The sequence below is a fragment of the Anomaloglossus baeobatrachus genome, chromosome 4 (assembly GCF_048569485.1).
Source record: "Anomaloglossus baeobatrachus isolate aAnoBae1 chromosome 4, aAnoBae1.hap1, whole genome shotgun sequence".
Taxonomy (NCBI): Eukaryota; Metazoa; Chordata; class Amphibia; order Anura; family Aromobatidae; genus Anomaloglossus; species Anomaloglossus baeobatrachus.
The window spans coordinates 611,877,155-611,892,194 of NC_134356.1; positions in this window are offsets into that span (position 1 = coordinate 611,877,155).

A 15,040-nucleotide genomic window follows, 5' to 3' on the forward strand; every position below is an offset into this window, starting at 1 on the left:
AAAGTGCCAGGATTGTTGTATCTAATAGATGCAATAATTCTGGGTGGCTGCAGGCTGCTATTTTTAGGCTGGGTGGCCCAACAACCATGGACCTCCCCAGCCTGAGATTACCAGCCCCCAGCTGTTGGCTTTATCATGGCTGGGTATAAAAATTGGGCAGGACTGCACGCCGTTTTTAAAAATTAATTATTTAAATAATTAAAAAAAGATGCATCCAGTAATAGGAAAGGGGTTGGGGAGGGTGAGGGAGATTTTGTTTCCATCTTATTTTGATACACAGACAAGATAAGTACACAGCTGGGGGCTGCAGCCTGCAACTGTATGTTTTATCTGTGCTGGGTATCACAATATGGGGGCTTCTATGGCAATTTATTTTAATTTTACACTTTAGAGACGCAGACAGTGTGTGTGATTTCAAGCAATCACAGACACTGTCACACAGGGTGGGGCGCGGTCTGACTGCAACCACGCTCCTGATCTAATTCCCCTAGCTTTTTCTACCACCATTTTAAAGCACAATGTTCTGGTCCCCATAGACTAATATGGGGATTAGCGTCTGGGCAGATGTTCGGGATTAAGTCTGATCTTAAACTGTTGTGTTTTTTTGTTTGTTTTTTTTTTAAAATCTGGTTGGACCTGTCGATCTCGAATATCTGCGGCTTCGCTCATCTCTATGCTGAAGTCCTCAGACAGTTCTCTTTCTGTTCTGTGTGCTTAATGTGGCACACAGAGACTCACAATGCACAGATTGAGTCACCTTCTCCCCTTTTTATCTGGTTTCAGGTGTAATTTTCATATTGCTCATATCTGTTAGTTGCCACAGGTGAGTGTGAACGAACACGACATGCTTGAAACAAGTTTGTTTACCCACAATTTTGGAAATGTGCCAACAATTTTTTCTATCCCAATTTTGGGGTTTTGTGTGAACTAATGTCCATTTTGCCTTTTTTTCTCAAATTTTTTTTGTGTTGTTCCAATACACACAAAAGAGATAAATATGTGTTACAAAACATGTAATTGCAATTATTTTCTAGGAGATATACTTCATTTTTTGAAACAATTTCAAGGGTGCCAACACTTTCAATCTAGACGGTGTACAAAATGCATTTTCAGTTTTAGTCACGGAAATCTTATTAATTGTTCAATAATAGGTTCTGGTGCATTAATTTTCTTAAACCCTTCTCATCAGAAGATGCTCCTGTTTAGGTGTTAACATCTGTGGTCTCAAAAAGTTAGTTGTAGTTCCATCTTTCTTACATTTTTGTATCACTTTTGCTTACAGTATTCTGACAAATAAATAAAGCTTTGCTGCTACAAGTCTTCACCTAACTTGTGTAAAGAGATAATTTTCTTTCTCAGGTCTTGTGACATTTCTCTTCCTTGTGGTGCCATTTGCTGACAGCAAAAAAAGGTTAAGGGGTTTACTTTGTTAAATAGCGCTTTTTTTATAGTCAGCTGTCTCACAGACATTTACAATTACCAGTGGTTCAATTCTTGTTAATTATAATTTTCCAGTCTAAATTTTAACTTTGCTCCTAAGACTTTCTACTCATTTTTGTAACCTGGTATGAATTAATTTGTTAGGAAAATTACTTTTTTGTGTGCAAAATAACAATCTATGTTTTCAATCAATGGCCCACATTTTTGGGAGAATTTTGTAGTAAGGTATCCCTCACAAAAAGGTTGATTCTGAAAAAAAACTAAAGGTTTTATGAGAAATCTTTTAGTTTGCTCACATTTAAAGAGAACCTTTAAGGTGCAATATGCAGCCAGGACCACGAGCAGTTCTGGGTGTATATTGCTAATCCCTGCCTAGCCGTCCCTGTATACAGTAGCATAGATAATGAGATCTTTAGAAAAAGTATTGGCAAAGATCTTTTATCGTATGCTAATGAGCGAGGGGACTCACCCCCTGGGTGTTAGTTCCGCGGCCAGTCTTCCCTCATTAGCATGTTAGCATGTCCCTGTGGGCGTGCTATCATGCTAATGAATACGCAGCGTCACAGGATGATCTCACTCACCTCTCCACCGCTATCGCTGGATTTCGTCTCAGTGCGCATGACACTGGAGTTTGGGTCATGCGCACTATGAAGCCGGGGGTACGTGTCCTGGCTTCATACTGAAGCAGTGCACATGACTTTTTCTATAGATCTCTTTATCTATGCTAGTGTATACAGGGACAGTTAGGCAGGGATTAGTAATATACACCCAGAACTGCTTGTGGTTCTGGCTGCAAATTGCACCTGAAAGGTTCCCTTTAAGCTATTATATATATCAGATATATATATACACTTCTATTGATACTGTAACATTGCATACATTTTATTATGCAGGCAACAAGCTCGATTGTGTTTTTTCCATATCTCCATTTAATAATAAAAGATTTTGTAGAGACCACTTTTCAGCATGTGCTGTATACACAGCGGGTGAGTTTATCAGTCATTTCAGTCTCATCACAGTCAGGATCACAGTAAAACGAAACATTCTTATATAGATAAAACACAGCTGATTTAGGCACTTAAAGAGCTTGGCCACTATTTTAATATTTATTGCCTATCCTTAGGATAAATAAAAAACTTTATTTTTATATAGCGCTAACATATTCCGCAGCGCTTCACATACATCAGGAACGCTGTCCACATTGGGGCTCACAATCTAAATTCCCTAATTGTATGTCTTTGGAGTGTGGGAGGAAACCCACGCAAACACGGGAAGAACATACAAACTCTTGCAGATGTTGTCCTTGGTGGGATTCAAACCCAGGACCCCAGCGCTGCAAGGCTGCAGTGCTAACCACTGAGCCACCGGTAATCAATGTCTGATTGGCCATGGTCTGACACCTAGCACCCTCGCCGATCAGCTAGTTGTGGTGCTGGCAGTGGCACCCGGCAGCTGGAAATGCTCAATTCCGGAGCTGCCCTGTCAACTGATAGCGGCCACGGCTGGGTACTGCACATCCGCTTCCCATTCAAATCAATAGGAGGCGGATGTGCAGTACGCGACCACGGCCACTATGAGAAGATGGGGAGGCGCCGGAACTGAGCATTTCCAGCCGCCTGCTGCTGCCACCAGGACTGAGGACAGTTGATTGTCGAACCCTGGCTGATCACACATTAATAACTTATCCCCTAAGCATGGACCATCAATGTTAAAATAGTGGCCAATCTCTTTAAGCAACTACTAGTTTACTATATATTCAAGAGGACACTCATTTAATGGCACATTCATTAATCTAATATATAAAGCTGAGTGTATATATGTATGTGTGTGTGTGTGTGTATGTCCGCTAAAGGTATCCTCACCGTCGCATTTACAATCACGAAATTTTGCACAGACGCCCCGTGTGACTTAGGGAACGTCATAGACTATGTTTTGACAGGAAAATTTAACCCCGCACTTTACAGTTACACTCCAAAAAGTCTGTCTCCATTAAAGTCAAGGGAGATAGGAGCTACAGCTTATTAATAGAAGCTGTGAGTGGTTGCTGTAGGAACAAAATAAATTGTTAGTATAAGAAGCTTATGTGTGAGGTAATAAGAAGTCAGTGGGAAGACGGATAGAGACAGAAAGAAAGAGACAGACAAACATAAGCACAGACAGAGACTGACAGACAGGGAAAGAGACAGAGAGAGGGAGAGAGAGACAGTCAAAGAGACAGAGGGGGAAAAGAGACAGAGGGGGAAAAGAGACAGAGGGGGAAAAGAGACAGACACAGAGATAGAGAGACAGACAGAAAGACTGATACAGAGACAGACAGAGAGATATACACAGACAGAAAGACATGGATAGAGACTGACACACAGACAGACAGGGAAAGAGACAGACACACAGACAGAGCCACACACAGAGACAGACACACAGACAGAAAGAGATAGACAGACAGATACAGACAGACAGACTAGGAGAGAGACAAAGAGACAGTTACTATCCCGGGCAAAGCCCGGGTAATACAGCTAGTAATTAATAAAATAATCCCCGTACAGCATGCATATTTTTAAATCACCTATTTACCCTGTAAGATGGTCAGTGGTAAAATCCTGGAGAGGAGATATTTTTCACTGAGGTTATTAGCATTAGTGATGTGAAACCCAGAATGTAAGTTCCGGCATCAATTTGGTGCTGAGAGGGTTAATCGGCCATGACAAGGATTTTTTGTGAAAAAAGAGATGAGTGGATGATTGTTCACATATCTTCACCCTGGGGTGTGGTCCAGAAGTTAAAATAAGGGCCTCTGGATCCATTAGGGGTTCTGTGTATGGAGGTAGCAGACCTCCAGAACTATCTCTTGTTGCAAAGAGTGAACCCTAATTCTGAGCAGGCGGATGCTGCAGATATACGGACTGAGTGTTATTTGATTTTCTTTATGCCGGAAAGGCTGTTTATTTCTACTTTATCTGGTGCTGGTTTATGAAGCCTTTAATAAATCTACTGATAAGAAATAAGAAGTATTCCTTTGTTCATCTCATGAAGCAGCTAAGTGAGCTGATCTACTACAACACGGAAAGATGTGCTACCCTCAACATTGATTTTTTTTTCTACTGGCATAAGCTATTCAATCAGCTTCCCTACAAGCATTTTGCATGTTGAATGAATGAATGAATGAATGAATGAATGAATGAATGATGGTGTATTTAGACAGACCCATGATCAAGAACAAGCGTTGTTGTGGACATTGGTTCATTGAACCTCTGCCCATGTAATTGGACCTTCTTACAGGATCCCCAAAAGATTACACAATCGATGATGCACAACTCTACTATGTTTCCTCCCCTGGCTTGTACAGTGACCACTGCATATAACATGGAGCATGCCTACTGTTACGGTCACCGAGGGGTGGCAAGTGTGGCGCCCCTGAGGCTTCCGCCGCCACAGGTCATTGCACCCCACCTGCGGTGTGATGCCCCATTCTGGGAGAGGAAGAGAGTGAACTCCGGTCCCCTGGTAAATCCACACTACACCCATTGCTAGGGACACACATGACCAGGGAAAGTGGCAGGCAACCCTCCCATGCTGCATGCTGGGAGGGGCCGTAAGACCCATCCCTGCTCCCATAGGTTACAGCTTAGCAACTGGGAGAGGTGGGAGGAGCCAAGGAGAGCAGACAGAGATAGGAAGGTCAAGTTTAGTTAGTTAGCTCGGGGAGTGAGAGAGTGAGGAGTGAGCATGTAGTTGGAGAAGAAGAACGAGAGACAGGAGGGAGGAGGAGGCCTGCTGGAGGCAGGCAAGGAGGAGAAAGAAGAGAAGGAAAGAAAGGGTCGCAGGGCCGCGGGTAGTCCTGTAGGTACCACGAGCAGTCCTTGTTGGGTACCGAAGCCGAGGGCCCAGAGGCGCTACGAGTAGCTGCAGGCTGCGGTGGCCTGGTCCACATTGACATCGGTGGAGTGATTAAGCTGCGACAGGGGACGGTCCCTAGAGACTGGAGGAGTGCAAAGACAATCTCCAAACAGTAAAAACCGAGGCCCAGGGACGTTGTAAGCTCCCAGGGCCAGAACCCATAGCAGACGTCCAGAAAAGGGGTAATCAGCCGACAGGTGACCCCCCAGCCTGGAGGCTGTAGTGGAGGCCAAGCCAGGGCCATCCAAACTCGGGCAAGGCTAGTGAAGTCAGCAGAGAAGGAGACACTAAGAGAGAGGGTACCGGCTTTCACACTCTGAATCACCCAGAAGACGGAGGTCCCTGACAGCGGTCCCAGCAGTCCAAGGGTCCTGCCTGCCCTGAAGAGAACTGTGAGTAAAGAACTTGAACTGCACCTCTGAAGTTGCCTCAGTTATTTCATCTGCATAGACATTTACAAGCACCAACTGTGCCCCGGGCATTGCTCCACCTGTGGGGAGCAGTACTACCATTGCTGCCATAACATCATCCCGGAGGCCTCACACAGCAGCGGCGGCTTATTAGCCGCATACCACAGGTGGCGTCACGAACACAACCATTAACAAGCAAGCCACATATTCTACTGACCCCCACCAGGGCCACGGAGCCGGGCCCAGCCACCACTGACTACCACCGGACTAGTCCAGCCCGGCACCGGGTGTCCCATAGCCCTGGGGTGGGCGAGTCAACTTTTGGCGTCACGAACAGGATATCGTGCCCGGTCTAACCGGGTACTGTGCGCCTGAAGAACCGTGTGACAGACTGTGTACTTTACTGAGAAACCGCCGCCATTAGCGCTGCTGAGAGCGGGAAGAAGGGGGGCGTGTAAGAAGAAAGGGCGCGAAGAGAAGCCCCGCCCCCTTGTCCAAGAAAAGCGCGCGAAGCGGTGCCCGCCATAGAAAGCGGAAGAAAAAGAAGTGGTGACCAAATAAGCTGGCCGGCTGGCAGACAGAGTTTAAAAAGCCAGGCCAGCAGACAACGAAAATGTACCTTATCGCAAGCGGAGTGTTGCCGGCCATGATGGGCTGGGCGCCAGTCTGGCGCCAGCTACTCGTACAGCCCCCGGCCCCGCCTCCAAGAAGGGAAAGGGTGCAGCCGAGTGGCGTGGTCGAGCACCCGAGCAGTGTTCCAGGCAGCATTCCCCAGGTCGGAAGCATGGCGGAGGAGCTGCAGAGAAGTGCACCAGTGACCGGCAGAGAGGATGGCAAGCTGGACCTGCTCCAGGAGGAAGTGAGAGTTCTGGCCCGGAGGCTGAGCAGCATGGAGGTGGAGGCAGACAGGCGGAGAGAGACACCGAGGGTGCCGGAGGATCTGGAACGGTGGATGGATGCCGCGGAGCAAGCGCAGGGTGAGCAACCAGAAACCCCGTCCAGTCCGGACCCAGGGCCCCGCCATGAACCCCCGCTTAGCCCCTTCACTGATCCCCGGGCTTTCCCGGCCTACCCCGCGGACGCCCGGTGGGGCACCGGAGGCCTGCCCGATACCCCCGCAGACGGAGCCTGGGGAGGGGTGGACCCTGAACAACTAGTGGGCCCCCTGCCGAGTCCCCCTGTGAGCCTCCTGGGAATGGCATCCCCGGGAGTGAATTGGGACGCGGCGCCCATAGAAACCAAGGGACTGCAGCGGCCGCTGCGCCCCAAGGAAACTCCCCTGGCCAACGAGCTGACGTGCCGGAGGCTGGTGGTCGAGTACCAGCGGGAGCGGGAACTCCAGGAAGAGAAAAGAAGGGCCCGAGAAGTCGCCAATCTGGCCTCCAAGGAGGAGGTCAGGAAGGCCCTGAAGGGAACCGAGTGCCCAGTAAGACGGGGCACCGTAGTTGATTTCCGGCAGAAAGGTGGCTGGGGCTTCATCCGGGAGCCCGGCCTGGGCAAGGATGTGTTTGTGGCCCGGAGAGACATTGAGGAGCACCTGCCCAGAGGCCACCCAGGGCGCGATACCAAGCCGGGTGATGAGGTGGAATATACCCGGCTGATGGGGGACCGCGGGTGGTATGCGCTGCATGTGCACATTGTGCAGGAAGAAGCGGCCCCAGAAGAGCCAGAGTGGCGCCGCACAGCACAAGAGCGCAGCATCTCTCCAAGCAGCAGCGCCACCTCAAGACAGACCCAGGCCGCAGAACATTGCAGCCGGCCTGCAACAGTTACCCAGGAGACGCAGACCAGGATCTCCATGGCGCGTGTGATGCAGGGTGCCCGGCCAAAGCAGGGCCCTAGAGACCACAGCAACAGCCCCCTGCAGACAAGCAGCCCTCTGCAGCAGCGCCGTGCAACGCCTACAGGCAGCCCCACTCCAACCCAGGCTGCAGGACAGCGCAGAAGGTCAGGGACCAGTGCTCAAGGGACCCAGACGATGATCTCGTCAGCGTACCTGCTGCCAGGAGCCATGCCGGAGTGGGATCCTGACATCTATCCTCGAGAGTAAGGAAGATGAAGAGCTGCCAAACTGTACATAGCCCCTCATTCTTTTTGAAGATGTCCCTTGTGTTTTGCCCCTCATTCTTTTCGAAGATGACACCCTTTCCTGCTGTACTGCCCCTGATTCTTTTTGAAGACGTCACCCCCCCATGTTATGTGTTACCGGGCCACTGAACTGGAATGTGGGCCCCGGTGGAAGTGTATGTGTGATGTCCTACCAGGCCACTGGACTTAGTGGCTGGTATGTTGTTTATATGTCTTATGTAACCAGGCCATTGGACTTAATGGCTGGTTGATTATGTCATCTTGTTTGATTGAAAGAAACGAACTGCCGGGCTACTGGACTTGTTGTAGCCAAAAATGTAATTAGTTGCACCTGTTGTGCCCCCTACCAGAATTATGGGGGATTTGCCAAATCGTGCAATGGACTGGAAGTGCACACTTAGAGTTTTCTTTATAAGAAGTTCGCAACGTTCATGATATGTGCCTCCCATAAAGGGAAGAAATGTTTTACTGTTTTATGTTATTGCATACAAAAATGTTTTTGCAGTTTCTCCACATGTTTTTGTTGTTTTTCAGCCCGAGGACGTGCTGGGATTTGCTGTGGGGGAGTGTGGCGCCCCTGAGGCTTCCGTCGCCACAGGTCATTGCACCCCACCTGCGGTGTGATGCCCCATTCTGGGAGAGGAAGAGAGTGAACTCCGGTCCCCTGGTAAATCCACACTACACCCATTGCTAGGGACACACAGGACCAGGGAAAGTGGCAGGCAACCCTCCCATGCTGCATGCTGGGAGGGGCCGTAAGACCCATCCCTGCTCCCATAGGTTACAGCTTAGCAACTGGGAGAGGTGGGAGGAGCCAAGGAGAGCAGACAGAGATAGGAAGGTCAAGTTTAGTTAGTTAGCTCAGGGAGTGAGAGAGTGAGGAGTGAGCATGTAGTTGGAGAAGAAGAACGAGAGACAGGAGGGAGGAGGAGGCCTGCTGGAGGCAGGCAAGGAGGAGAAAGAAGAGAAGGAAAGAAAGGGTCGCAGGGCCGCGGGTAGTCCTGTAGGTACCACGAGCAGTCCTTGTTGGGTACCGAAGCCGAGGGCCCAGAGGCACTACGAGTAGCTGCAGGCTGCGGTGGCCTGGTCCACATTGACATCGGTGGAGTGATTAAGCTGCGACAGGGGACGGTCCCTAGAGACTGGAGGAGTGCAAAGACAATCTCCAAACAGTAAAAACCGAGGTCCAGGGACGTTGTAAGCTCCCAGGGCCAGAACCCATAGCAGACGTCCAGAAAAGGGGTAATCAGCCGACAGGTGACCCCCCAGCCTGGAGGCTGTAGTGGAGGCCAAGCCAGGGCCATCCAAACTCGGGCAAGGCTAGTGAAGTCAGCAGAGAAGGAGACACTAAGAGAGAGGGTACCGGCTTTCACACTCTGAATCACCCAGAAGACGGAGGTCCCTGACAGCGGTCCCAGCAGTCCAAGGGTCCTGCCTGCCCTGAAGAGAACTGTGAGTAAAGAACTTGAACTGCACCTCTGAAGTTGCCTCAGTTATTTCATCTGCATAGACATTTACAAGCACCAACTGTGCCCTGGGCATTGCTCCACCTGTGGGGAGCAGTACTACCATTGCTGCCATAACATCATCCCGGAGGCCTCACACAGCAGCGGCGGCTTATTAGCCGCATACCACAGGTGGCGTCACGAACACAACCATTAACAAGCAAGCCACATATTCTACTGACCCCCACCAGGGCCACGGAGCCGGGCCCAGCCACCACTGACTACCACCGGACTAGTCCAGCCCGGCACCGGGTGTCCCATAGCCCTGGGGTGGGCGAGTCACAAGCATCTGTGGGTGGACCCACTGGGCTGTACACCGGACTCCCCTGAAGGCGCAACCAGCAGCGAACCCCTATACAGGGATTGTGTGGCGCACCAACAGAAGGCATGAATGCACGACAGCCAGGGACCAGTGGAGATTGTCTCTTACAGATGGGAATAGTCTCTTAATGTCCACTGCAGGTATGCTCAGATGTGGCAGCATGGTGATGGTCACTCGAACTTGGCAGCACAGAGGTGATGGCTCTGACAGGGCAGCACGGAGGTGGTGGTACAGACGTGGGAGCACGGAGGTAGTGGCTCTGATGTGGCAGCACAGAGGTAGTAGCTCGGATTTGGCAGCACAAAGGTAGTGGCTAAGAGCAGGCTCTAGTACGATACAGACGTTGAGACTGGTACTAGGACTCAATAGCAGGACTAGACACAGTAACGTACAGGCACCTGAGAACTAGCAATGCACTAATAGGCAATGTTGCTCAGGAGTCTCCTGTAAGGGAGGCAGTCTTAAATACCTTAGGGTAAAAGGTGACCTCAGAGATCACTTTTTGGGTAATGGGATGCCGGCCCTTTAAAAAAGGGGGCGTGGCCACGCATTCACCCTATGGACACTCACAGACGGGCTGCATGTGGCCTGGAAGCTGAAGGAGGCCGTGGCAGACCCTGGGACAGGAGAAGAGCGTGTGGAGCTGCCGGGCAGGTGAAAAGGAGGACGCTCCCGCCGGAGCCTAGGAGCGGGAGCATGTGGGAATACCGCGCTGAGACCGGGACTAGGCAGGGGAGAAGGAGGACACCCCCGCTGGAGCGTGGAAGCAGAAGCGTGCGTTGATACCGCACTGGGACCGGATACTACACCCACCTCACTCTTTCATACATATCAGTGAGCTGCTGACGGACTTACTTTTCATATGTCCAGATATCGGATATAAATCCTGGCAGCTCCTATTACAATATCCTAGATGAGATGCAAGCCTCCTGTAATCATTTAAAGAAAATTAGCTAAAAAATAAAGAAATTAATAACAAAAAATTGATTTGAGGTTATTAATAGTAAAAAGTGATAAATTACTTTAAAGATGAGCCAGGGAGACTGATGTTGCTGCTCATGATAATAGTAGCTTAACATCATTGTATTAAATTGATATTCTAGTAAGAAGTAGTTATCGAAATCCACAGGATAGGTGCCAACTTCTAATTTAGTGGTGGAACGACTTTTGAGACTTCCACTGATCATCGGAATGTGGTATTTTGGTCTGTTAAATGTAGCGGAAAAGTGAACGAATAGGTCATAATTTCTTATAACCTTGGTTTTTCTTTTTTACATATTTTAAATTATTAAATCTGATCACTCACTGGTTCTTCTAAACTACTTAATGATCTCCACCACAAATAGCTGATGGGAAAATAACCCATCAAGCACAGGAACTTCTCAGCTTTAGGCCATTTTCTGGAATTCCTCATAATGATCTTCTCATTAGGGGGATTTCCTTAAGGGACAACTTGAGTGACCTTGGGACCTTCTGCTATTGTGATATCTCTACAGGAGTGTCCCAGAAACTTCAAAGCGCCAAGGTAAAAACTGAAACATCCTGTACGTGTAATGCAATATTCTGAAATACAGAAGAAAGACACTGCGCAATGTCGAGATGGATTTATCACCTCAGACCCTCAAATAAACGAGTTTCCCATCTTGTGAAATCATAGAGGACGTGCTATTGTTTGGTTGCAAAACTTAGGATTCTGTAGAACATGCTTTATGGTTTCAAGCTAGAGTATATGAGTGATTGATTGTGTTTAAAGTGATTAATAACCATTTAGCTTGTTTCTGACATGTTCTTGAGGTCATTAGTGTGGAGATAAAGAGATGGGGTCTTCAGAATTGTCCTTTCTTGGAAAGAGAGAAAATGATGCAACATGGGACATGGGAGTTGACCGATCCAGGGAGCCTGTAACCCCTGAGATCTGGAGGATGTGGAGATGCACCGACATAGTGGAAATCACTCTGGTTAAATTAGATGGAGTGGTTTCTTTCCATCCGGTCTGACTGTTATGCAGATGGACGGTGAACTAGAAGACATCTAAGGTTCATTTCTCCAGGGATTTGTTGGCCGCAGATTCTCCGGCGAGGCTATAATATTTCCCTGCAGATTCCATTCCCTGTCATTATTCCTCTTGTATCTCAGAGACAATCGATTTCCTGCATCCTCTTCCCTTTGTGTTTGTCTAATCATAATATATCATCGTATTCAGATGTTCACAGATTTAAATGAATGAAAACATTTCCTTGGCTACCACTTACATCTCCCTGTATAAGAAATGATTTAGCTATTACCATTGTTAGTAGTAATAGTACATTTTAAAAACAATGTCCATCATCACATTACAAAGAGATGACCACCTGAAATTGACATGGAACTGGCAATCTGGAGATGCGACCTTGGACAAGGACAAATATATATGAGGGTTAAAGGGAACCTGTCATCAGATTTGGTAACTTTAAGCTGTAGCGACCACCAGTGAGCCCTTACAGTGCCTTGCGAAAGTATTCGGCCCCCTTGAATTTTTCAGCCTTTTCCCACATTTCAGGCTTCAAACACAAAGATAAAAATTTTAATGTTATGATGAAGAATCAACAACAAGTGGGACACAATTGTGAAGTTGAACAAAATTTATTGCTTATTTTAAACTTTTTTAAAAAATAAATAACTGAAAAGTGGGACGTGCAATATTATTTGTCCCCTTTAGGTTAATACTTTGTAGCGCCACCTTTTGCTGCGATTACAGCTGCAAGTCGCTTGGGGTATGTGTCTATCAGTTTTGCACATCGAGAGACTGAAATTCTTGCCTATTCTTCCTTTACAAATAGCTCGAGCTGAGTGAGGTTGGATGGAGAGCGTTTGTGAACAGCAGTTTTCAGCTCTTTCCACAGATTCTCGATTGGATTCAGGTCTGGACTTTGACTTGGCCATTCTAACATCTGGATACGTGTATTTGTGAACCCTTCCATTGTAGATTTTGCTTTATGTTTGGGATCATTGTCTTGTTGGAAGACAAATCTCCGTCCATGTCTTAGGTCTTTTGCAGACTCCAACAGGTTTTCTTCAAGAATGGTCCTGTATTTGGCTCCATCCATCTTCCCATCAATTGTAACCACCTTCCCTGTCCCTGCTAAAGAAATGCAGACCCAAACCATGATGCTGCTACCATAATGTTTGACAGTGGGGATGGTGTGTTCAAGGTGATGAGCTTTGTTGCTTTTATGCCAAACATATCGTTTGGCATTGTGCCCAAAAAGTTCGATTTTGGTTTCATCTGACCAGAGCACCTTCTTCTAAATGTTTGGTGTGTCTCCCAGGTGACTTGTGGCAAACTTTAAACGACAATTTTTATGGATATCTTTGAGAAATGGCTTTCTTCTTGCCGCTCTTCTATAAAGGCCAGATTTGTGCAGTGCACGACTGATTGTTGTCCTATGGACAGACTCTCCTACCTCAGCTGTAGATCTCTGCAGTTCATCTAGAGTGATCATGGGCCTCTTGGCTGCATCTCTGATCAGTCTTCTCCTTGTTTGATATGAAAGTTTGGATGGACGGCCGGGTCTTGGTAGATTTGCAGTGGTATGCTACTCCTTCCATTTCAATATGATCGCTTGCACAGTGCTCCTTGGGATGTTTAGAGTTTTGGAAATCTTTTTGTAACCAAATCCGTCTTTAAACTTCTCCACAACAGTATCACGGACCTGCCTGTTGTGTTCTTTGGTCTTCATGATGCTCTCTGCGCTTTAAACAGAACACTGAGGCTATCACAGAGCAGGAGCATTTATACGGAGCCTTCATTACACATAGGGGGATTATATTTATCATCATCAGTCATTTAGGACAACATTGGATCATTCAGAGATCCTCAATGAACTTCTGGAGTGAGTTTGCTGCACTGAAAGTAAAGGGGCCGAATAATATTGCACGCCCCACTTTTCAGTTATATATTTTTTTAAAAAGTTTAAAACAAGCAATAAATTTCATTCAACTTCACAATTGTGTCCCACTTGTTGATTCTTCACCATAACATTAAAATTTGTATCTTTATGTTTGAAGCCTGAAATGTGGGGAAAGGTTAAAAAAATTAAAATGGGCCGAATACTTTCGCAAGGCACCGTATATACAGAATTCCAGAAATTCCGTAAAAAACACTCTTATAATACTCACGTAGGGGGCGGGCCGGTCTGATGTTTGTTGCTGCTCTCTGGTCCGGCGCCTCCTCTCTACTACAGTCCTTGTACTCCACACAAGCGTGTATGTCATCCACACAAGCAGACATTGCGGTCCTGCGCACTTTTATATGCCAGGCTGAGAGCAGATTAAAATACTGTAATGTGCAGGCGTGAGGAAAGGTTAAAGACCGCCCGCACATGAGCACTACAATACTTTAATCTGCCCTGAGCCGGGGAGATCAAAGTGCGCCTGTGAAGGACCTCAATGTCGGCCTGTGTGCCTGACATAGGACGCATCATGCACATGGGTCTCTGGGTCTCAGAAAAAGAAGGACGGCGATTGCCGGAGAGAGGAGGCGCCGGAGCGATGAGCAGCGACACCCATCGGACTGTGTGTGACAGGTGAGTATAATAAAAGTGTTTTATACATTCTACACAGTGGCTTAGACTCTTATATACAGTATTATGGAATGCTGTATACAGTATAAGAGCTCAGTGGTGGCGGCTGCAGCTTATAGTCGAGAAATCTGGTTTCAGGTTCTGTGACGCCCCTGGACTGGTTAGGGCGTCACAGGTACTGCACTTGCTGCTTTTTAGTGCAGGGCTCAACTCCCCATGTTTCTGGGTTCCCAACCTGTAGTACTGCCTCCATCCGTATCCAAATCCCAACCACACCTCACACCACACCCTGTCATACACAGCAGTGGGCTGCTGAGCTGGAATAGGGCCGCCCACCTAGGGGTCAGGCAGACTGGTGGAAGGGAAGTAGAAGAGAACAGTGGTAGCTCTCGAGTAGTGAGGAGCTGGGGGAGCATGTGGCTCCCTGGGTGTTAGAGGTTGGGTCGCAGACGGTGATCTGGGCCCGGAGGAGTCGGAGAACCGGTTGCAGGGTATTGAGACTGGGTGCCTAGACCTGGTCTTGGAGGGCAGTCAGCAGCTCGAGTCTAATATGCGGTCCGGGACCAAAAGCACGGCGGGGTACTGGACCCTAGGTCGGAGAGTAGCTTCAGGCAACCTGGCAATTAACCAGCGGAGGATAGTGACTTTATGGACTGTCCCCAAGAAGCTCAGAGATCAGGGGCACTAGCGCAACGAGGGGGATAGGGCTTTCCAACCCACGCAGCACGCAGAACTCCCAAGCATGAGCCCTTGAGAGCAAAGCTCTACTACCAACAAGTAGGGAGCGGGGCCCGGACAGCTTTACGCCAACGGGCCACC